Source organism: Podarcis erhardii (genome assembly GCF_964252035.2).
Source record: "Podarcis erhardii genome assembly, chromosome: 12".
Classification (NCBI taxonomy): Eukaryota; Metazoa; Chordata; class Lepidosauria; order Squamata; family Lacertidae; genus Podarcis; species Podarcis erhardii.
In genome coordinates, this window is record NC_138513.1 from 2,465,725 (window position 1) to 2,490,840 (window position 25,116).

Below are 25,116 nucleotides of genomic sequence, written 5' to 3' on the forward strand. Positions count from 1 at the left end.
TCTGTTTTAGTATTTTGTGTGTTTTAAAGCATGGCTGTGATTATTTCCCTCAGTTTACTTGCTTTATCTTCTTGAAAACTGCTTTGAGGTTTTTTTAAAACAATCAAGCGCTACATAACACTTTATTAAATAATAAATACATAAAAGCGTGACTTCAGCTGCGGGGCAGGTGAAGACACAGCTGGGCTGAAAGAACTCCTGATCAACAGCACAGCACTTTGCAAGCCCCGACAAGCAGCTAGTTGTTGGTGCTGCCTTTGATTTCAAATTACATGGGCAAAAACTGGTCGCCTGGTATCGCTGCGATGTCAGGTGATTGACAGGTAAGTAGCCCCACACATCTGTCAAACTTGGCCTACCGGAGTGGGAGAAATCAGGACTCACTGGCCAATTTTAATTCCCCGTTCTGACTGATAGGAAATGCTGCAGATGCAGAACTCCTGAGTTCAAAATTCACTTTTGCGGTAAACTCCCTCCCAGTTCCCCAGCCCTATTTGGTCCTGCTGTTTGCGTGGAAATCCCACATGAGCAGAAAAGCAAGCTCCACCCCACACATCCCCATCTACAACACAAGTCAGACAGAGGGCCTTCTCGGTAGTGGCGCCTGCCCTGTGGAACGCCCTCCCTTCAGATGTGAAGGAAATAAGCAGCTATCCTATCTTTAAAAGACATCTGAAGACAGCCTTGTTTAGGGAAGTTTTTAATATTTAAGGCTGTATTGTTTTTAACACTCGATTGGGAGCTGCCCAGAGTGGCTGGGGAAAGATGGGTGGGGTATAAATATTTTTATTTTTATTATTTTCCTGTAGAAATCACGACTACAGTGGTACCTTGGGTTAAGTACTTAATTCGTTCCGGAGGTCCGTTCTTAACCTGAAACTGTTCTTAACTTGAAGCACCACTTTAGCTAATGGGGCCTCCTGCTGCCGCCGGAGCACGATTTCTGTTCTCATCCTGAAGCAAAGTTCTTAACCTGAAGCACCATTTCTGGGTTAGCGGAGTCTGTAACCTGAAGTGTATGTAACCCGAGGTACGCACAGGAATTTCACTGGGTCAAAAGTGGGGCACCCTGCCTCCAGACTTCATTCTCCAACTTTTGTGGGGTGATAGCAGCTGGGGCACATGAGAGAGAGAGAGAGAGAGAGAGAGAGAGAAGAGGGAGAAACTTTCCATGTTCATTCCCACCACCTCTTCCCCCACATAGGATATACAGTGGTGCCCCGCTAGACGGAAAACCCGCTAGATGAAAGGGTTTTCCGTTTTGGAGGCGCTTCGCAAAACGAATTTCCCTATGGGCTTCCTTCGCAAGACGAAATGTCTTGTGAGTTCCTGCGGGTTTTTTCCCCTTCCCTCCCCCCCTTTTCCTAAGCCGCTAAGCCGCTTATCAGCTGATCCGCTAAAAGCCACTAAACCGCTAATAGCACTAATCCGCTAAACTGTCAATGGGCTTGCTTTGCAAGACGAAAAAACCGCTAGACGAAGAGAATCGCGGAACAGGATCTTTTCGTCTTGCGAGGCACCACTGTACACACAACGCACGCCCCCGACCCAGATAAAGGCTTCCCTCCCAGCCTCTCCCAATGCGCAACACGTGAGTCTTGCCACTGGCCCGCCTCGCAGGGTCGCGGGGAGGAAGCCACTTTGCGGAGTGGCTCCTTGGGGGACCTGACATCTTTCCGCAGGGCCTGCAAGGCAGAGCTGTTGCGCCTGGCCTTTGGTTTGGACTCAGTCTGACCCTTAAGTTTCTGATCTATGGGCTACTATTAAAATGAGGCTGCATTTTAACCTGTATTTTAAATTGGTTTATTTATTTTATTTTTTATTGTAATTTTACTGGTGTTAGCCGCCCTGAGCCCGGCTCTGGCCAGGATGTAAATAAAAAATTATTATTATTATTATTATTATTATTATTATTATTACAGTGGCACCTCGGGTTAAGTACTTAATTTGTTCCGGAGGTCCGTTCTTAACCTGAAACTGTTCTTAACCTGAAGCACCACTTTAGCTAATGGGGCCTCCTGCTGCCGCCGCGCCACCGGAGCACAATTTCTGTTCTCACCCTGAAGCAAAGTTCTTAACCTGAAGCACTATTTCTGGGTGAGCGGAGTCTGTAACCTGAAGCGTATGTAACCTGAAGCGTCTGTAACCCGAGGTACCACTGTATTTTCATGTTGCTTTTTCTGTGCATGCTGCTGCCGCCAAAGATAATAAAGATATAATAAAGATCAGGGCGCTGCTGCCTTTTGCGGAAGGAAAGTTGGCACTAAAGCAATGCAAAGCGAGTATAGAATTGTATGATAATTTGGTGTTGTTACAATGAGGCTATTATTGGATTGGCATTGAAAATCAATAAAAATTATTATATTTTATTTTGTATTATATTTATTAATATTATATAATATTATTTTATATTATATAATAAAATATAATATATATAAATATATTATATTTTATTATATAATAATTATATATAAAGAGAGTAGAGGGGCAGCGGGACGAGCTGAATCCCCTGGAGGGGAATGCGAGGGCGACCAGGAGGCCCCGATCCCCGCAAGCCAGGAGGGAATAAAGGGGGGAGGGGGCGACCCCCCCAAAAAAACCCGCCAGCCCCTCCCCCAACCCCCCCAACACGTGACAGGCCGGTTTCCTGCCCTGCCCCCTCCCCTTCCTCCTCCTCCTCCGCTTCTCCATTATTTTATTTTAATCGTTCTCGGTCCTCACCCTCCCGCGGCTTCAGCTCAGGATTGGGGCCGCCGCCGCCGCCCGGCCTGACCTCAACGTGCACTCAGGCGCCGGGAGAGGGGCGCGTCGCGCGGCGATGGCGTCACTTCCGTCGCGCGCGACGGATCCCTTGAAACGCACACCGTAGACTTTTGCGCAGAGGTGTTTTCCTGCTTGGGGGGGAATGAAAAAGTTTATTTATTCAGGGGGGACCTGCTTCGGGGCGGGGTACAAAGTTGGGAAATAAGCATGGATTCTGAGGTTCGGGATGCAGGGGGGGGGGAATATTTTACACAATACGACGGTGTAATAGAGCTTTCATTTTCATTTTTAGGGAAGCTTTTAATGTTTGATGTAGCACAGGATTTGAATAGTCTTTTGGAAGCCGCCCAGAGGGGCTGGGGAAGCCCAACCACTGGGCGGGGTATAAATAAGAAATTATTATTATTATTATTATTATTATTATTATTATTATCCCTCTATATATAGGTCTGTTGTTGTTTAGTCGTTTAGTCGTGTCCGACTCTTGGTGACCCCCTGGACCAGAGCACGCCAGGCCCTCCTGTCTTCCACTGCCTCCCGCAGTTTGGTCAAACTCATGCTGGTAGCTTCGAGAACAATGTCCCACCATCTCGTCCTCTGTCGTCCCCTTCTCCTTGTGCCCTCCATCTTTCCCAACATCAGGGTCTTTTCCAGGGAGTCTTCTCTTCTCCTGAGGTGGCCAAAGTCTTGGAGCCTCAGCTTCAGGATCTGTCCTTCCAGTGAGCACTCAGGGCTGATTTCCTTCAGAATGGAGAGGTTGGATCTTCTTGCAGTCCATGGGACTCTCAAGAGTCTCCTCCAGCACCAGAATTCAAAAGCATCAATTTTTTGGTGATCAGCCTTCTTTATGGTCCAGCTCTCACTTCCATACATCACCACTGGGAAAACCATGGCTTGAACTCTACAGACATTATTATTATTATTATTATATATATATATATATATATATGAATATATCTATATCTATATCTATATCTATATCTATCTATCTATATATTATATATATATATCTTATTATATATATATATATATATATAATAAGATATATAATATTTATATTATACATATTTTATAGATAGATAGATAGATAGATATAGATATATTCATATATATAATAATAATAATAATAATAATGTATATTATTATTATATAATAATATATATATAATAATATATATATATACACACACACACACTCTCGCTCTGCATCAGACCAACACGGCTACCTACTTGAAGCTTTCATCCCAGTCATTTAAAAACCCCTTCCGTCATGAGAGCTCAGAATATGCCTATCCAGACCATGCGGTAGGCTTCTACTGAAAAAGTATCTCTATGGGCGCCTCACTTCCCTTCTCTCATTCCTGTGGCCCAGACCTATTGGCTACTGAGAAAGGAAGACCGGAAGGCCCGCCCGCGCCATCTTTACTCAGGGCATTAGGGAGCCTGTTCCCCCCGCCCTTCCATAACAGTCGACCAATGGTGGTTTGGAGGCGGGACCTTTGGTCAGCTTGTGTTACAGGATAGGGGGAAATAGGAAAGTAGGCAGGGTGGGGTGCATAAGCCCCACCCCCCAGAGGCGGTCCAGTGCTATAAATAGGAGTGTCAGGCTCTGTTTTCTCCATTTCATAAGGGATTGTGAGGCTGGTGGGTGGGTAGGGCTATCTAAAAGGCAGTTGGCAGGTTGTGGGGGTTTTTTTTCATTATAATTTTCCTGGTAGAGAAGCTGTATGCTTATCCAAGGCTGTTGGGTGACCCAGTAGTGTGGTCACGACCTCTATTTCTAAGCAACAATATCAGTATTATTTTATTTTATTTTTATTTAGCTGACTCCTGTTCTGAAGCTCACGCCTTTCCCTCTCAACAATTTGAGGCTTCCAACTCTTTTTTTAGGAAAAAGAAATTTGGCAATAGGCATAAGGAGGCAAATGAACTTGCTAGAGAAGAATTTGGGGTGCCTATATGCTTTACCTTAAATTTCAAGGTAAATCTTGGGCTCTTAAGTTTGCAGAGGAGGATCCATGTGCCTTTAGTTTAATAGAGAAGGGAGGCTAGGCCTGAGCATAAGAACCGAAATCTGTTTGAGTTTGTGGCTTGGGCGTGGCAGAAACCAACATGGATTTGAAATATAACGGGTTGCCACCTTCATTCTGGCAAAACACAGGGCCAGGGCTATTCCACATTCCCAGATACTCCAACAACTTTAAAAATAACTTTTAGGTGGCTTAGGTTGTGGCAAATGTGGAGATGTGTTTTTGTTTAAATTCTCAAAACTTTGCAGAGAGATACCAGTTCAATTTTAAGCTGAGAAGTCGGTCTCCTTGTGAAAACACGGCATATGCACTGATAGAACAACTTACCTGCAATGTTTTTTATTGCTTTTTGGCCAAACCACTTGGTTTAAATTGGTTTTTTTATAGGAAGTGTATGCTGTTCAGTTATTTGGGGGAATGTTAGTCTTGAAATACTAGAAGTGTTGCCGTATTGTTCGTTGGAGCAAAAAAACACTGCTGGGGTTGGAACTTTTTAATAGGCAGGAGTCTGCTTCAAATGCCTCTGAATAATTTCCTTTATTTTTTGCTCTACACACAATTATCTTAAGCAACTTCAGGTCCATAAGAAACAAAACTTGTATGCTGCAAAGTCCCAAAGAGATTTCCAAACTTTAATCAGAAATGGTTTCTACTAGATCTGTCTCGGAAACACTTGGCTTTCATTTGCTTAAATTGAGAGAGACTGGCTTACCACTAATCCTTTGTTAAAAGATTTGGGGGGGTTTTCATTAAGGATGGTTCATTTTGCAATTTTGGGGGGGGGGTAATGACTTAAAATGCAAGGCCCAAATTGGGACAAAGACTTGCTTATTACAGTTGAATCCCTATATCAACAAATTTGGGTGTCGCCCCTTTGGATAGAAAACACTCAAAGGTGTGCTGGATAATTTTGGGTGTTTGTACTGCACCTGCAACTAGTTAAGCATGTGAGAATGCAGCTGGAAATACTATATATTACAACTGTACATAACCTATAAGCTGTGGAACTGCATTGTACTGTCAGCAAAGGGACTGAGCCTACCCAAACAGTCTGATGTTTTTCTCTTTCATTGGCTCACTTCACTGGTGCTTGAATGGGCACTCTGCACATGCTCCAACAGCTGGAAGCTGAACCACATAATTATTTATACCCTGCCCATATTGCTGGGTTTCCTCAGCCACTCTAGGCGGCTCCCAGCAGAATATTAAAAGCACAATAAAACATTAAACTTCCCTAACCATGGCTCTCCCATCGTAATTGACATCTGCATACGTTGCAGGAATGATCCTGCTCTTCCTGAATCTTGCCAATCATACGCAGCAACTTATCTTTGTTTATAATGCCTTCGCTTACACCTTAATGTGCTAGCCTTACGAGGGTCTCTTTGGGGCTTATATGTTAGAGGGAGTTTTTATTTTGGTGGTGGCAGAAGACAGGACCACGAGACCGTTGTAAAACACTCAAAGTTTTTATTACAGCTAGACAAAAACAACCAAACACAAAGCATGTGGACGTTCTCTCTCTGCAGGCAAATTCAAACTGCAACTTCTCCCCTTTTTGTACTCCTCAACAGCTGTACCTAATCAGCCTAGAAAACCACTCAAAGAAACAGTTCTTAAAAGTTAGAATCATCTTTCCTGTTTCTTTGCAAAATGACTCCTATCATTATATGCATGTTTCTTACTGTCATAAATAAAAACTCTTCCTTTTTCCCTTATGGGGTATTCAAGAACCCATATAAAGTGCTTATGTACATTCTCTATCGGTAGGAGAAAATAACAGGCCAACCAGAGAATATTGAGAAGCAAAGCAGCTAGGAAGCCTGATATTTATTAAAACTGTTGCAATAGGGTCCCCCACTCCCCCCCACACACAGGGAGGGAGGAACCCCAAACAATGGTGTGTAAGCTGTTATAAAGACTTTTGAAATTGCCTCCCCTGTAGCTTAAACCCCCCCCAAAAAAAATCATACATACATCACAGAAAGAGGTGGTCCCCAGCAGAAATACATCACAGGGGGGGACGGTCTATAGCAAAAAAATTCTCTGCCAGGAAACCTGTGCATGGCTTTACCTGGGCAGCCCAGCCATTCTTTTGTGATGGTAAATGGTTTAATTCCTGAATTCAGGTCACAGGCTCAGCCTATTCATACATAAATAGACCCTTAAGACAGGTAAGCAAAAGACAATGGAGAGGCTTTCCCATTTCCTTCCTCCTTGCAGAGAAATTATTGTTGTTTAGTCATTTAGTCGTGTCCGCCTCTTTGTGACCCCCTGGACCAGAGCACGCCAGGCACTCCTGTCTTCCACTGCCTCCCGCAGTTTGGTCAAACTCATGTTTGTAGCTTCGAGAACACTGTCCAACCATCTCATCCTCCGTCGTCCCCTTCTCCTTGTGCCCTCCATCTTTCCCAACATCAGGGTCTTTTGCGTGTCAAAACCCCTCCCACCAGAAAGAAAGACACAGGACACGATGTTTAAGTTTTAATGGGCATGAAATGGCCACAACTTTATTGATTAGAGGATTGAAGGTATTGGCCCTAGGCATTGGCTCCTATCAGCTACCCGGCATGATGACCGGGAAGGGTTAACACGAACCGTGGGAGAGCCTGTTGAAGTACGCCAACTAGGATCCCACGGGTGTCACCGCTTGGGGCGTGCCGGGGGCCCTTACCAAGCTAGGTTTCGGACAAGACAACGCCCCTCGGAGTCCTCTACCGGACTACCCCATTTCCTGGGGGAAGGTGATGGCGTTCCTTCCCCCCCATCCATTTGCATAACAATAGAACCCCAGCCAATGCCTAACCGCCAATACGGGGAAAGTTGTGACGTTTGCTATGAGGTAGGCGAAAAAACCAAATGGCAGAAAGATTGCCAACTTGGAAAAATTCCTACCAGGCCCCTTGCGGCGACCAACCGAAGTCCATAGCAAGGTCATGACGACCTACGGCTGCCTAAGTATCTAAGGGTGGGTGGGATGGGCAAAAAACCTCTCAGCTGGTCGGGAGTGAAGAGGGTGGACCCTGGGCATGCCCGGCTTAAAATACATAAAGCCACGCCTCCCCCCGGCCTGCCGATAGGCGGCCAGGGTCGCGGGCACGCCCAGGGATTCCCCCAGTTCTCGCGGGGGGCCAAGGACAGCCCCCGCGCCTGGGGGGGAGGGGCTAGACCGCAACCCCCTCTCCTCCCCAGGGTCGGAAATGGCTTTGCGTGTCAAAACCCCTCCCACCAGAAAGAAAGACACAGGACACGATGTTTAAGTTTTAATGGGCATGAAATGGCCACAACTTTATTGATTAGAGGATTGAAGGTATTGGCCCTAGGCATTGGCTCCTATCAGCTACCCGGCATGATGACCGGGAAGGGTTAACACGAACCGTGGGAGAGCCTGTTGAAGTACGCCAACTAGGATCCCACGGGTGTCACCGCTTGGGGCGTGCCGGGGGCCCTTACCAAGCTAGGTTTCGGACAAGACAACGCCCCTCGGAGTCCTCTACCGGACTACCCCATTTCCTGGGGGAAGGTGATGGCGTTCCTTCCCCCCCATCCATTTGCATAACAATAGAACCCCAGCCAATGCCTAACCGCCACTCGAGCAAAGCTCGCCGCCAATACCTTCAAACCTGTAACCAACACCTAGCTCCTACTATGGAAACCCCTGAACCCAGGACCTAATCCCTGCGATGATATCACTCAACCATAAGTCGTTCCCTGCATCGGACAGATGCACGCCATCCCTTCTGTAGAGGGCCTCGTTGCTGAACTGGATGCCCGGGTGTCTGATGACAAACCCGCCCAGAGCTGCCACTCTACGCTCCACCGCTCGTTCTAAAACCTTTCTCGCCTTGTTAACTCCCACTGGGCTCACGCAATCTCTCCATGTCCTCCTCTCAAGCAACGAGGACCAAATTATCGTAACTTGTGGGTATGCAATTATCAGCTCGGTCAGATCGTCGAAAATGTGCCACCTCAGATCGATCGCCTTGCGGTATGCCAGATCATTTTCTCCCAATTGAATCACTAGGGCATCAGGCGGACCCTCAGCCGCAGCCCTTGCCATCACCACTGGTTTGAATTCACTCCAGCGCATCCCTCTTCGCGCTATCCAAACCAATTCCACCCTCGGATGTAAACTCAGGTTGCCGCCCAGTCCGGTTCTCAAGGCATGACACTTGGCCCAGTGCATGATACTGTGGCCCACCAACCAAATGCGCAGTCTCGTGGATTCTGGAAAGCAAATAGACAAGTGGACGCAGGTCAGGGGTATATCACACAGTCACAAATTGCTTCTCACATAGGCTTTGTACGCGTTCGATTTCCACCTCCCCAACTCCTTTATTCTCTCGGCGGGGAGCCCCATGTGTACTGCAGTAGTAGCTGCGCCAATGCGGAATGAGTGAGCAGCAAATTCAGATGCCGGGAAACCGCACGCCGACAATGCTGACCGCATAACCCTCGTGAACTGGTGTCTAGTGAGGCGGGATCCATCCGCGTGTATCAGAAGCGGACCAGGGCCGCTAGGCCTAAGGTAAAGAAAACGCCTCGTGTCCCGGACCGGACAAGGGCCCTTCCCGTGAGCAGCCGGCAGCTGGAGCAGGGCCCCCTTGCCTTGCTGATCTGTCTTTGAGTTCCGAACCCGCACTATGAGATCGTTTTCAGAAAGGGTCAGGTCGCTCATCAAAATTCCCCTCTGAGAGTGGGTGGCATCCCCTTCGCATACTACCTCACCCACGCGTAGGGCGCCAAAGAAGGCAATAGAGAACGCGGCAGAAAATAAGCGCGCTTCGTGCTTTGACCAGCAAATCTTTTGCAGAGCTTTGTGAATCCTGAACAAAATTTCATATGTTACGGGCCGTCTCCTGTCAACGCAAGGGGGGTGCTGCCTGCGCCATCCCTGCAGAGTTTTGCGCACAATGAAGGCTGCGCAGGGGTCCCTTTCGAAAAATGTTTTACAGAAGTACGAGATCCCTGCTGAGTGGATATTGAGCGTCTTAGGAGCCCTGCCTAACTCCTTCATGTGTGCCAAATAACGGAGGACCTCTCTGGTTGAGGGAATGGTGTGGTAACCCGAGCCAGGGAAGCGTGCGCGAAATCTTAAAAAAAAATCGGCCCACGCCTTCTTGTACGATCTCATTGTGGACGGGGCCACTGCACCAAATACTCCCTTCATTATATCTCGCTCCCAATCCTCCAGAGATGTTCCGGGAAAGGCATCGATGATTGGTCCGCCTCTGGCGCTAACGAGCGGAAGCGCTCCATCTGAAAACGAGATAGAGCGTCCGCGATATCATTATTAATGCCAGGGACGAACTTGGCCGAAAAGTAAATATTCTGTTCTAAACACAGAAGGACAAAAGCACGCAATAGATTACCCACTCTGCTGGACCGTGCAGACTGTCTAGTGAGGACCGCAACGACTGCTTGGTTGTCGGTGTTGAAACAAACCCTGTGATTGCGAAATTGATCCGCCCACAAGTGGACAGCTACGACAATAGGGAAGAACTCCAAGAAGGTAAGGTCTCGGGTAATGGGCTGACCTTGCCACTCCAAGGGCCACTTTTTGGCACACCACTGACCGCGAAAATAGACACCGAAACCTAAAGACCCAGCTGCATCTGATTGAACTTGGAGATCGGCATTAAGTTGCAGGGTATCCTGCCATAAGGAGATTCTGTTGTATTTTTCTAGGAATTGTAACCAAACCCTCAGGTCCGCTTTTACGTCTTTTGAGAGGCGCACCCTATGTTGCGGAGCTTTGAGCCCTGCCGCCAATCTAGCCAGACGGCGGCAAAACGGCCGACCAGGGGCAACAACCCTGCAAGCGAAATTCAAATGACCCAGCAGGGATTGGCTCTGTCTCAATGTTATTTTCTTTAGAGGCAAGAGTTGTTGTATGACTGTCTTGAGGGCCCCCAATTTTTCCACGGGTAAGCGGGAAGTCTGGGCCACGGTGTCCAACTCGATACCCAAATAGACTAGGGAGGTGGCTGGTCCCTCTGTCTTGTCGGCGGCTAGGGGTACCCCTAGTTCGCCAGCTAGGGATGTAAAAGCCTCTAGGAGAGTGGTGCAGCGTGGCTTACTGTCTGCGGCCAAAATAAAATCATCAAGATAGTGCGATACGCCTGAGGACCCTGTTCTGCTGCGTAGGGCCCAGTCTAGGAATGTGCTGAAAGATTCAAAGGCTGCGCATGCAACAGAGCAGCCCATGGGCATAGCCTTGTCAATGAAATACGCGCCGTCAAATTTAAAGCCCAACCATTTAAAGTCGTCCGGGTGAACTGGAAGAAGGCGGAAGGCCGACTCAATGTCGCATTTTGCAAGAAACGCCCCCTGACCGAATCTCCGGATCATTTTTACAGCCTGATCGAAGGAAGCGTATTTCACTGTACAAAGCTCCTGAGGAATTGCATCATTGACTGAACCCCCTCTTGGGTAAGAGAGGTTGTGAATCATGCGGAATTCCCCCGGGGCCTTTTTAGGCACAATGCCCAGCGGGGAGAGGTGAAGACCCTCAAAAGGCGGTTCGAGGAAAGGACCAGCCACCCTGCCTGCCCTGATCTCTTTCTCAATTTTCTTTCTGGCTATGTCTGGCCGTTCCCTAACTGATTTTTGGTTATCCGCGTCCCTGGAGTTGGGTGGGGTGGACACCGGGATCCTAAATCCCGTTGAAAACCCCTCCCAGAGGTATTTTGCCGCGTTTCTGTCCGGGTATTGTTCCAACAGGTCTTTGAGGGGCTGCAGACGAATGGGGGAAAATGCTAGTCCTAGGTCGATGTTACTGGCGATTGCCGGGACCTTGATAGGATGAGCCGGGAGCACCTCTGGGATTGTTGTGGAAGTACCCCCTGCCCCCCCGAAAGGGCTGCGGCTTATTCTTGAAGCACGCGGAAGCGGGGTGATTCCCCCAGCACCGCTCGCATTCGTGAAGATACTTACAAGAAGGGCGAGAGCATACGCCCCTGTTAAACTCCCAGCATTGTTGACGTCTCTTTGGTTCAATCTTACCCACTTTTGCTGCCTCCTGACTCTTCTTCTCGATGTAGGGGTTTACATCCTCGCCCCAGAAGTTAGGATCTGTAAGGTCCCATCGGGTGGAGGGGTGCAGAGAAGCATTCCTTCGGAAGTCCTCATCATACGTTAATGCGGCGTTTTCGCCTGCCAGAGCTCGAGCACGCCTCACATGAGCCTGGTAGGCAACTAAATCCATGGCGCGGCGGGGATAAGCTGCGCAAACCACGCCCATGAAAACCTGGTACCCGTCTAACCAGTTCTCAAAGGTGCGCTCTGCCCGGGGCGTTCTATACCTCCTCCTACCGTAAGAGCGTCTCTTCTCACCTCTCCCAGTTATTTTTGTTGGGGGGAGTAGAGTAAACATATCCACGTACTCCCCGTTAAGGATCTTACTTCTCTTCCTGTGGGACAAGTGGTTTCCCAGGATGAAGTCCGTGGGCTGACTGGTAGTAACCTTAACGTCCTCTACCAATGTCCCGTCCTTCCAATCTAGCACCCCATTAAAAGTCTTGCGGTGGGAATTAGCCCTCCTTTCGTGCGCCCAGAGAGGGATCCCATGATTGGACTCCCCGATACCCCAATAGCCATCCATTGGCCCCTCAGAATCAGAATCTGAAGAGGACGTACCTGATTCATCCTCAGTCTCTGAGTGCCTGCTCCTCTTCTTCTTGGCCGATGTGTGCTTCTTCTTGGACTTCCTCTTACCCCCTTGCTGTCGGCTGGCAGAGGTGTCGACCGCTGGCTGAGATGGCTGGTTCTCGCCGGGTTCTTCCTCCGAACCAGAACTCGCGCTGTCGTCAGTGGAGCTATGGATAGTCTGCTGCTCCTGAAAGGGACTTGGCATACCTATAGCTTGTGAGATGGTGTTACCGCTGCCCCCCTTTTTGGGTGCCTTTCCCTTACCCTTGCCCTTTGCTGGGGCCTTGCCTTCACTGGGAGCTTGCATAGCTTTTTTAGGACGGGCAGACTGTGCTCGCTTACTGGGGCGGCCACCTGTTGTGGCATTGGATTGGGCACCAGCTGCCGAGGCAGCCGACTGGGCACCGGCTGCCGATGTGGACGCCTGGGCACCGGCGGCCGACGCCGCCGACTGGGCACTAGCAGTCGCTGCAGCCGGGGAATCTGACATCCCTTGATTGGAGGGGGGAGTATCCGGAATTACGTCTTGCGATGGCTCTGGCGCAGGCAGCGCCGAAGACCCAGGTCTACACTGCCTATAAATAGTTTCAAACACCCTGAAGAACTGATCAAAAGTTTGAGGATCACAAGGTATGACCAAAGTTTTGAGCACTACCATCACTTGTGGAGGGTGCCGGCTGGTTGCTGGCAGTGGAGGACTGCTGGTTTCCCCCTGAGGCCATGACTGCTGAGCAAATTTAGAATGCTTTAGCAACTCTATAAAACTCCTGCAAGGGAGTCGGCCAAGTTCAGTACTCTCTACACTGGCCGCCGTTCCAACCACCCGTGAAAGGGGGGTGTTGCTTGCTTACTGTTTAATCCGACTTTTAATAATTCTAATTTGTTATTTATTTATTTTTTGATTTTTTTTAAATTATTTACTTACTTACTTACTTATTTATTTATTTATTTTATTATTATTATTATTATTATTATTATTATTATTATTATTATTTATTTATTTATTTATCTTATTACTAGCGTCTGCCAATTGAACCAAATAATTTATAAAAGCAGTGCCAAATAATATGCCAGCTGCAGCTTATGCTAATTGCACCAATTAACTGTAAGGCAGCGCTAAATAATATGCAAGCTGCAGCGTTTATTAATTGCACCAAATAATTTTAAGAGCAGCGCTAAATAATATGCAAGTTGCAGTGTTTGCTAGTTGCACCAAATAATTTTATTATTATTATTATTATTAAGTAATATGCAAGCTGCAGGGTCTGCCAATTAAACCAATTAACTTTTTAAGAGCAGGGCTGAATACTATGCAAGCTGTAGCGTTTGCAAATTGCCTCAATTAATTTTGCAAGCTACCGGCACCTTAGATTAACTTTTTAAGAGCAGCGCTGAATACTATGCAAGCTGTAGCGTTTGCAAATTGCCTCAATTAATTTTGCAAGCTACCGGCACCTTAGATTAACTTTTTAAGAGCAGCGCTGAATACTATGCAAGCTGTAGCGTTTGCAAATTGCCTCAATTAATTTTGCGAGCTACCGGCACCTTAGAAACAGCACACAACACTTTACCACTTTATACACTTTAGGTACTTGCTCCCAGCAGTTTGCAACAGTAGCGAATTTCCCTTGCAAAGCCCGGTGCACCGGCACAAGCAGCAGAACAACCTTAGCAATGAAGGTACAAAGTAGCAGCCCCCAGTCACAGAAAAACTTCGCCTGCACAGGGGAATTTATTGAGCGTGCGTGCAGCTGCTGAATAGAAGGCTAACAAAGTTGCGAGTTACTAAGCAGTCTGAGTTTTTTGTCGGACTGTGCCAACAAAAGGAGCAGTTTAGCTAGACATCACTTGCACAGCGAAGAGACAGCTTAACATTCAGAGGAAGGTTCTATATTTAAAGCACTTAACCTCACAGAGGGCAAATGCCTCACCTAAGATGGCGGGCACCTCCTCAAGCCACGTGGTTAAGACAAAATGGCGGCCGCTAGCTGCGGTAACCTAGGTAACCCGTAAACACTTTCACTCCACAGCTAGAAAAGCCCCGTGATCGCGCGCCCTCAAAGAAGCAGCTGCTTATAAGAGGTGCAGGCTGCAAGAATTATTTATTCTAGGAAGAAATAATGTGCACTGGCTGCAAGAATTAAACAAACGTCCCTGCGCTCGCTCAGCCACCCAAGATGCACAGCCGCAAGAGTTTAAAAACAGAAGCACAGTTCGGCACCCTCCCCCCCAAAGTCACCAACCTCACGCAGAGCTGACTCCCTGCGTTATGAAGACAAAGCCTTGTCCCTTTAGCTGTGAAAAGAGCTGTAATCCAAGGTCTTTAATCAAGGTCTTTGTGACTGAAAAGGAGAGCGCGCTGTGGGGGAAAAACCCCTGATCCTGCTGCCCAGTGTTGGAAGAAAGCTGCAGGAGCCTCCGACGATGGGTAGCTGAAGAGACCTAGCGGGAGGGAAAGAAAACCTAGCCGAGAGCAGGGTGAAGACCTCAAGGAAGGAAATACTAACCGCTCAGCTGGGAAAGAAAAACCTCTCAGCTGGTCGGGAGTGAAGAGGGCGGACCCTGGGCATGCCCGGCTTAAAATACATAAAGCCACGCCTCCCCCCGGCCTGCCGATAGGCGGCCAGGGTCGCGGGCACGCCCAGGGATTCCCCCAGTTCTCGCGGGGGGCCAAGGACAGCCCCCGCGCCTGGGGGGGAGGGGCTAGACCGCAACCCCCTCTCCTCCCCAGGGTCGGAAATGGCTTTCCAGGGAGTCTTCTCTTCTCATGAGGTGGCCAAAGTCTTGGAGCAAAACAAAATAAAAAAATTCCTTCCAGTAGCACCTTAAAGACCAACTGAGTTAGTTCTAGGTATGAGCTTTCGTGTGCATGCACACTTCTTCAGATACACTGAAACAGAAGTCACCGGACCTTTCTATATAGTGAGAAGGTGGGGAGGGGTATTACTCAGAAGGGTGGTGGGAATGGGTGATTGGCAGATAGCTGCGATGAGCCTGTTGACGAAGTCTTGGAGCTTCAGCTTCAGGATCTGTCCTTCCAGGGAGCACTCAGGGCTGATTTTCCATATATTCTCCTTCAATGCTGTACAGGCCGTAAATTTCAAATTTACATTCCATAGTTCATGCCACGCTTCTAGTTCAATGTTATGTCCAAAATTGATGGCCCACTTAATCATAGCTTCTTTTACCTCCTCATCTTTGGTATACCAGTTCAATAATAAATCATACATTTTTGACAAAACAAAATTACCTTCTATAATGTCTATATGAAATTTTGATTTCTTGTCCTCAAATCCCAACCTCTTTTTCTCTTCTTTTAATATCTCATTAACTTTTTGGTACTGTAGCCACCCTGTCAGTAAATTCTCTACTTCTTCATACGTCTTAAGGTTTATACCTTGGTCACTCTTTCTAATAAACTCTTCATATGTTGCTCTTTCCTTCCATGTTAACTTTCTTAATGATTAATACTTCTGTTGGTGATTTCCACCAAGGGGTTTTTCTTTCTAACAAATTTTTATTTCTTTCCCATACTTCATATATGGGTCCTCTGATTATATGATTTTAAAAAACCCTGTGGACTTTCGCTTTATCATACCACAGGTAAGAGTGCCACCCATACCTGTTGTCGTATCCTTCTAGATCCAGAAGGTCTGTGTTTTCTAATTTAATCCAGTCTCTTATCCAGATTAAGCATGCTGCTTCATAATAGATACTCATGTCTGGCTGGGCGAAGCCACCTCTTTCTTTTTTAACAACCAAGATCTTCATTTTTATTCTTGGCCTCTTTCCCTCCCAGACAAATCTTGCCGGTATTTTCTGCCACTCTTTAAATTGTTTTAATCCCTTAAGGTGATGTCTCTGCTTTTTAAGATGCTGTCTAGGTTTGTCATTGCTTTTCTCCCAAGAAGCAGGCGTCTTTTAATTTCGTGACAAATTTCGTGCGGAGAAATATTTGAGATCAATTTGGGATAGTCAAAATATCTTCAGGATTGCTCTCCTGTACTATATCAGACACATGGCTTATCTACTTATGTGTTTGCCTTGTAAATTTATGAACGCATGATTTATGAGACGTTAGAATTCCTAGAACACTTGTGGCTCACAACACCAACAGCCTATGCTTAATACATTTTGCATAAAGTTCTGCAACTTGCCTACATGCCCACTTGCAACAATAAAGGGAGAGGGGCTTCCTAAGGGGTTTTGTCCTTGGGCCGGCCAGCATAACCTTAGTTTTTCTCCCAACAGCTGTTGTATTTTATCTTTTGGTGTCTCCAGCAAATGAGCTGTATGTGTATAGCTGTTTGCGAGCACACATGCTAAACCCTGTCTGTGGTGGCCACCCCTTTACCCCAAATGATGAGACAAGAGACCAAAGTATGGGGTTTGAATTGGCCACAACTTTATTGAGCTTCAGAATTGGGAAACCTGGCACAAGCCTTGGCAGGCAACCCTCTCAGCCCTCCTGGCTGAGGATATGCAGGCAGATGAGGTCCAGCGAGAGGGGACTGCAAAGCGCAAACTTACACAGCCTGCCCTTCAATCAACCTCGTCCCGGGCGTTTGTCCTACATGCTGCTGTTCTGGGGCCAGGGACTCCGGTTTTGCCCTTTAACGGGCCCTGCAAGCGCCGCCGCATGGGAAGGGAGCATGAATGCACCCCTCTCGACTTGATGTTAGATTAAAGGATACCTTGCCAAGGCCTAAAACTGTTGAATGTTCACTTTAAATGGGAAGGTTCATTATTATTTCACAAGTTGTGTATGTCTTTAAGAGCCAGGGCCAAGGCAGATAACGATGTTGGTTTGCAAGCCCCCTCCATAGAGGCTGGCCCCTCTCACTGTCCTCGGAGCTTGCTTACCGGTAACCTCCTCTGGCTGATATCCAGACAGACCAGGGAGATTTTGATAGGCGACATTTTCCCAAGCATGGGCAAAATGCACAACCCCTCCCTCCTGCTTCCGCAGGGGAAAGAAAATAAGTCAGAAATATATTTACATGATGTTTATTTCTGACATTACAGCTCTAGAGAAAAACACGTCCTTTCAGTTCAGTTCTTCCAGCAAGTCTGACAAACTTCCTGTACAAACGCAAGCGGAAGGTTTCAAGTTACACTCTTCACAAAGACTTATCCAGCCTGTGAACGTCCTGGGAAAATCTTCTTTCCCACACTTAAGGGTATCATGTGGTGTCAACAATCTGGCTGTCTGCAGCGGTGATGTTTCCATATACTGACAAACAAGACCCAGTCTTGCAGCTGTGAAACATAGCAGGTGCTGCTGAGTTGTGTTACCGGAAAAATCCGAGGACTCCGTTGGACAAAAAGTAAAGACACCAACCAGAGTAAATTGGAGCAAATCAGCAGCCTGTAGGCTTGGTCTTTATTGACTGTTGCAACAAGGTGCTCCCCTCACTTGCAGGTGAGAGGAAAGACACAGAAAAATGGTGTGCCAGACCTTATAAAAACTTTTGAAATTCCCCTCCTCTAGGTCAAGCCCACCCCCAGAAACATCATGCATACATCACAGAAAGGAGGGGTTGAGGGAGGAGTTGTGGTGGTAACCTGAGTGTCCTGTCACCTGGCTGGTTCCCTTCTCTCCCCCTCCCCATGAGTCATTTTCTGAAGACAAAAGGTAGTCGCAGTTTCCTGCCCCCAGAGGGAAGATCTGATCATTGTCCTTTGTTCCAGTCCATGCTGAATCCACTCCCATATGCAAGTTCTTTGGGATCTTGGTGGTCTTCTGTCTAGGACCATCAGGGTTGGCATAGCAACTGGGCAGGGCTCCTGTGGATGTGCTGGGATGGTGAAGGGATTATGGCTACCCTGTATCAAACCTTCCCCATTTTGTAGTCCTTCCTTCATGGAGTAAAATAAAAGTGGAACAGTGCAAAACCGATGTATGGTTGATTTTCTATGAATTTATAACAGAAGTGTAGCGTATGTAGTGTGCGAGTGTGAGTGTGTGTGAAGTTTGTGCAAACTGAATGATGGGGGGGGGGTGTTTCCTGCTACAGTTGTGTTAATCAAGCTGTGTCAGCAATTGGGTATAGTATATAAGGAGCAGCACCCAGCTCTCCCATTACCCTGGGGGTTGGGTTGGTGGTTGGGTCTGGTTTGTTGTTGATGTATTTTAGTGTAAATGGAGTTTTTGTTTTTCTTATTAAAACCTTGTTAAGTTATTTTTGAGTCCCATTTTAATGCATGGTCTCCCCAGCAAGCTCTCTGCAGCGCTACTATACTGCAAATAGCCAACAAAAACCACCACGCCAAGTCCCACAACTGAGGACCAATCAAACCCTGCAATCTTGTTGTTGTTGTTTATTCGTTTAGTCTAATTTTTACAGCATAGTTTTAAAATTAGAATACATTAACAAAGCAGGAACAAAACAAATTCCTTCCAGTAGCACCTTAAAGACCAACTAAGTCAGTTCTTGGTATGAGCTTTTGTGTGCATGCACACTTCTTCAGATACACTGAAACAGTGTATCTTCTTCAGTGTATCTGAAGAAGTGTGCATGCACACGAAAGCTCATACCTAGAACTAACTTAGTTGGTCTTTAAGGTGCTACTGGAAGGAATTTGTTTTGTTTTTAATAATAATAATAATAATATCATCTTTATTGTCATTGCCCCCTCTCAGGGACAACGAAAATTACTTGGCTGCTCCACCCACCCAGGTAGGGCACTCCACTCAAAATCAGAACAACTATAAAAGCACTAATTAAAACAATACAGTATAATACAGCAAGGAAGATTAGATGACTTTCAAAGTCCAGGTTTCCCATTCAGGGCTGAGATCGCTCTGGAGAAGAAGCTGTTCTTGAGACGGCTCGTTCTTGTCTTCATCGTCCTGTATCTCCGTCCCGACGGCAGGAGCTCGAAGAGACAGTGACCAGGATGCGATGGATCTTTTACTATGTCCAGTGCCTTCCTATGGCACCTTGTGGCATAAATCTGCTCTAAGGTGGAGAGTGGGCAGCCAACAATGCTCTCTGCTGCCTTCACAACTCTGCACAACCCCATCCTGTCCTGGGTAGTACAGCTTCCGTCCCACACACATAAGCCATAAGTGAGCACGCTCTCAATGGCACAGTGATAGAAGGCAAGCGGCAGTTTCTGCGGAAGATGGTTTTTCCTTAGGATGCTCAAAAAGTACAGTCTCTGCTGCGCCTTCTTCACAAGCCCCCTTGTGTTGACACTCCGGGACAGATCCTCTTGTAATTCAATACTCAAAAATCTGAACGTTGTTACCCTCTCCACACAGACCCCATCAATCAAAAGTGGCTGGACATTGCTCTTCTGTCTCCTGAAGTCCACCACAAGCTCCTTTGTCTTCCTTGTATTTATGAGCAAGTTGTTAGCTCTGCACCACTCTGTCAGCCGCTCCACCTCATCTCTATAGTCCGTTTCACCCTCCCTTTCAGAGATGAGCCCAATCACGGTTGTGTCATCTGCAAATCTGACAACCCTATTACTAGGGTGAGCAGCGACACAATCGTACGTGTAGAGAATATAAAGGAGCGGACTGAGTACGCATCCCTGTGGTGTTCCTGTGTTAGTCCTAAGCGTATTAGAGGTATAAGGGCCCAACCGAACCCTCTGGGGGCGGTCCGACAGAAAGTCCAATATCCACCCACAAAGTGATAACAGAAGCCCCAAATCTTCCAGTTTAGACATCAGACGTTGTGGTAGAATGGTATTAAATGCCGAGCTGAAATCTAAAAAACATGTTACAAAAGGGGAGGGGTAGACAGGGGTTACACTAGTTTAACCTTGGCAAACAGGTCCAGACAAGTCCTTGGTACAAGATGAGCATAAGCAGACGTGTCAGGGCAAGACCCAGGTCAAAAATTAGCATAGGCAAACACCTCTGAAGTCCCACCACCCAAAGTACAATAGAACTTCCTTTGCATGTCTGGACCTCTTGGCAAGTCTGGTGATGGGATTAGGCTTTCCTTGGCCAACAATCAGCTCAGCAATTGTCACCTCTGGGAACCTCCTGGAGTCCCTTTTCAAGGGGAAAATAGCTTTGGAATGGAGGAAACTGGCAAAGGAGTTGATTTTATATGATTGTTAAAGCTAGGTAACTTCCCTGAGCTGTCAAGTCGAAAGGATACATTTATGCATAGTATTTGTAACATTTAACAACTTTAAAGATGTGCCCCTCCCCGTCATTTCCGTAACACGGGCAATTCGGCAGGTAATTCATGATATCCTGAACCGATTGCCTCCACAAATGCATTTTTGTTCCATAGGAGGAATTCCAGGTAAGGTTACCAGACATCCCCGTTTCCCGGAGACAGTCCCTGGATTTACAAATCAGTCCCCTGACAAAATCCGATCATTCCTACTGAAGTTGAAAAGTGCCCCCGGATTCCATAATAATAATAATAATAATAATAATAATAATAATAATAATAAATTTTATTTATACCCCGCCCTCCCCAGCCAAGTCCGGGCTTAGGGCGGCTAACAACCAATAATAAAAACAAGTTGAATGAATACAGCTTAAAAACAAGATTAAAATGCAACATTAAAACATTAAAATGCAGCTTTATCACAGGCGGAGAAAGGAAAAAAGAAAGAGGTACAAAAATTGAAAAAAATCTGGTAACCTTACTGTAAGGATGCTGAGGAGCATCTGTTGGAACCATGATTCAAAGTCAGGGTCTCTAGGTCATGGGGCCTTGAATTGTTGACCTTAATTTGCGGGTACCAAATAGAATAAAGGTAAAGGTAAAGGTACCCCTGCCCGTACGGGCCAGTCTTGACAGACTCTGGGGTTGTGCGCCCATCTCACTCAAGAGGCCAGGGGCCAGCACTGTCCGGAGACACTTCCGGGTCACGTGGCCAGTGTGACATCGCTGCTCTGGCGAGCCAGAGCCGCACACGGAAACGCCGTTTACCTTCCCGCTAGTAAGCGGTCCCTATTTATCTACTTGCACCCGGGGGTGCTTTCGAACTGCTAGGTTGGCAGGCGCTGGGACCGAGCAGCGGGAGCGCACCCCGCCGTGGGGATTCAAACCACCGACCTTTTGATCGGCAAGCCCTAGGCTCTGAGGCTTTTACCCACAGCGCCACCCGCGTCCCACCAAATAGAATAGCAGGCAGCAATAATGGATGTTCTTGATTGGCATCCTGATCGAAGATGCGATTTCGGAGGTCATGCAAACTAAGGGCTAAATATTCATTTGGAGATTGCAAAGCCCTGAGGTTATCATGATGTTAAACATTAGCAACTACCCATGGGGAGCGTTTTTCCAAAGAAGCAATCCGTCTTTTGATGTAGCAGGATGTCAGTTCCCCTTGATCCCGTTGCATTCAGATGTTACCCAACCAGAATCGAGATTAATTTAGAAACCACGTGTACATTGAGGCTGTTTCCCAGCAGGCGGTAACATTGCTTTGTGGTTACTTTGTCAGGAAAACCTATTAGAAGCAAAAACAACAGATAATTTTTTTAAAAAGCGAATGCAAGTTCCCTCCATCGTAGGAATTTTCTCGATTCCAAGCGCAACGACTTCATATTTCTAGCAGTGAAGTTCTATACATTTGTATTTGGAGGTACATCAGTCAAACTTTCTCCTGATTTAACATGTATAAAATGCACTGCATTCAGTTACAGTGGTACCTCAGGTTAAGTACTTAATTCGTTCCGGAGGTCTGTACTTAACCTGAAACTGTTCTTAACCTGAAGCACCACTTTAGCTAATGGGGCCTCCTGCAGCTGCCGCCAGAGCACGGTTTCTGTTCTCATCCTGAAGCAAAGTTCTTAACCCGAGGTAATATTTCTGGGTTAGCGGAGTCTGTAACCTGAAGCGTATGTAACCTGAAGCGTATGTAACCCGAGGTACCACTGTATTTTACTTGGAATGGACCTTATGCTGCTGTAACCGTCTCTACATTTTGGAATTCCTGGTGTCTTCATACCTGGTGCACATAATCTCTACAGGACCTGATTAATGAAAAGATGGCAATCCGGCATGTACTACAATTAGGCTCACAATGCTTCTCGACTTTTAACTGTCTAGCAGTAGTATTTGCTATGCTGAAAAGTGGCTCTCTCCCAAATGTTCCCATTTTTGAGGAACGTTTGTCTTAATTTGCCCTGCTTGGCAAAGGAGAGGTTTGCCAAATTTGGAGTCATTTTCCTCCCCGTTTGATCCAATTTGGAAACAGCAGCTGACGTCTTTTGCCCTCTTGTTTAGGAGACATTTATTTTATTTGACAAAATGTATATACGGGCTTGATTGTGAACAAAACTCCCAAAGCACTTTACGAAAAGAAATAAATCCCAAAACTGATTGCTCTGCTCGAGCCAATTCTATAAATCTGGAATACCATGAATGCGGTTTGTCCCATTTCAGATTTGGGACTTGATAGTCTTACTCTCAACCTCCACCAATTTGGACGGTAATGTGTATTATTTCTCTAAACTTCAACATGTGATAAGCCAGCCCTGCTCCCATTTAGGTTTCTCTAAGCAATAACAGGCAACACGTGGCTAATAATGTTCTAACAATAAATATCAAACCTGTATTATTTCCCAGTTCTTAAACAGAGAATATATGATGGAGATACAAATAAAATAAACCAATATTGTATGAACAAAATTAGAGAAGGTAAGTCAGTCAATATCACAGAGGCAAACAAGCCTTTCAGTAGTCCCAATCCTGTAATCGTGCAATAACAGAAGCTCCAAGCATAGCAATTCTTAAACAGTCACAGAAAATAAGTCTATCACTGTTGCATGAATAAAATTAGACGATGTAGTCCATTGGTATTGAAAGAGGCAAACATGCCTTTCAACAGTCACTGTTGTAACTGTGCAATAATGGATGATCCAAAATTCTCGCAGGGAGGGAACCGCCAGAAGGCCCTCGGAGCTGGACCTCAGTGTCCGGGCTGGATGATGGGGGTGGAGACGCTCCTTCAGGTATACTGGGCCGAGGCCGTTTAGGGCTTGAAAGGTCAGCACCAACACTTTGAATTGTACTCAGAAACGTATTGGGAGCCAGTGTAGGTCTTTCAAGACCGGTGTTATGTGGTCTTGGCAGCAGTCTAGCTGCTACATTCTGGATTAGTTGTAGTTTCTGGGTCACCTTCAAAGGTAGCCCCACGTACAGCGCATTGCAGTAGTCCAAACGGGAGATAACTAGAGCATGCACCACTCTGGTGAGACAGTCAGCGGGCAGGGAGGGTCTCATCCTGCATACCAGATGGAGCTGGTAAACAGCTGCCCGGGACACAGACTTGACCGGAACAGTTTTTCCAGATGACAAACTGTTTCGATGGGACTATTCATATGCTGATGAATAATTACTAACAGGTACATCAAATAGTAACGCAGGTGGCGCTGTGGGTTAAACCACAGAGCCTAGGACTTGCTGATCAGAAGGTCGGCAGTTCAAATCCCCACGACAGGCTGAGCTCCCGTTGCTCAGTCCCAGTTCCTGCCAACCTAGCAGTTCGAAAACACGTCAAAGTGCAAGTAGATAAATAAGTACTGCTCCAGCGGGAAGGTAAACGGCATTTCTGTGCGCTACTCTGGTTCGCCAGAAGCGGCTTAGTCCTGCTGGCCACATGACCTGTAAGCTGTATGCCGACTCCCTCAGCCAAGAAAGCAAGATGAGCGCCGCAACCCCAGAGTCGTCCGCGACTGGACCTAATAGCCAGGGGTCCCTTTACCTTTACCTTTACATCACTTAGCATAAGATCAGCACTCACTAAGAATTTAGATTTCTGTCTTGCTCATATTGCTGAGTGGGGCTCTGGATAACTGCTCCAGAGTCCTGTCGTCATGGCAATACTAGTTAAATCTAAAGTATCCAATTTTCAGAAGGACGGACAGCAGGCTGTGGGCCACATTCAACTATATAGAAGAGTTTGGATTGATATCCCGCTTTATCACTATCTGAAGGAGTCTCAAAGTGGCTAACATTCTCCTTTCCCTTCCTCTCCCACAACAAACACTCTGTGAGGTGAGTGAGGCTGAGAGACTTCAGAGAAGCGTGACTGGCCCAAGCAGCTGCATGTGGAGGAGCGGGGAATCGAACCTGGTTCACCAGATTACGAGTCTACTGCTCTTAACCACTACACCATGCTGGCTCTATATAGTTACAAAATGGTCCATTTTACTCTGCTTGCTCTTCTGCTGTGGGCTCACTTGTGGAGATGAGGCCGGTCGCTTCTTTTTCCTAGACATTTTCCCGGAGATAGTTGTTGTTGTTTAGTCGTTTAGTCATGTCTGACTCTTCATGACTCCCTGGACCAGAGCACGCCAGGCACTCCTGTCTTCCACTGCCTCCCGCAGTTTAGTCAAACTCATGCTGGTAGCTTCCAGAATACTGTCCCACCATCTCGTCCTCTGTCGTCCCCTTCTCCTTCTGCCCTCCATCTTTCCCAACATCAGGGTCTTTTCCAGGGAGTCTTCTCTTCTCATGAGGCGGCCAAAGTCTTGGAGCCTCAGCTTCAGGATCTGTCCTTCCAGTGAGCACTCAGGGCTGATTTCCTTCAGAATGGAGAGGTTTGATCTTCTTGCAGTCCATGGGACTCTCAAGAGTCTTTTCCAACACCATAATTCAAAAGCGTCCATTCTTTGGCGATCAGCCTTCTTGATGGTCCAGCTTTCACTGCCATACATCACTACTGGGAAAACCATAGCTTTTACT

At 46.8% G+C, this 25,116-nt stretch overlaps 2 protein-coding genes across 4 annotated transcripts in view; both read right to left on the minus strand.

Moving 5' to 3' along the window:
• Positions 1 to 2,779, minus strand: part of TBRG4 (transforming growth factor beta regulator 4) — a 35,921-nt gene extending 33,142 nt beyond the window's left edge. Inside the window, exon 1 of the mRNA XM_081834349.1 lies at positions 2,722 to 2,779. The gene's annotated coding sequence lies outside the window, so the exon portion shown is untranslated. The remainder of the gene's footprint in view (positions 1 to 2,721) is intronic.
• ZNF653 (zinc finger protein 653) overlaps positions 1 to 25,116 on the minus strand; it is a 162,496-nt gene that overhangs the window by 112,538 nt on the left and 24,842 nt on the right. The window contains exon 3 of one of the 3 annotated variants that reach the window (XR_014150088.1): positions 22,093 to 22,274. The exons of the other annotated variants lie outside the window; for them this stretch is intronic. The gene's annotated coding sequence lies outside the window, so the exon portion shown is untranslated. Of the gene's footprint in view, positions 1 to 22,092; positions 22,275 to 25,116 lie in introns of those variants that run through there. 3 annotated transcript variants of the gene reach the window in all.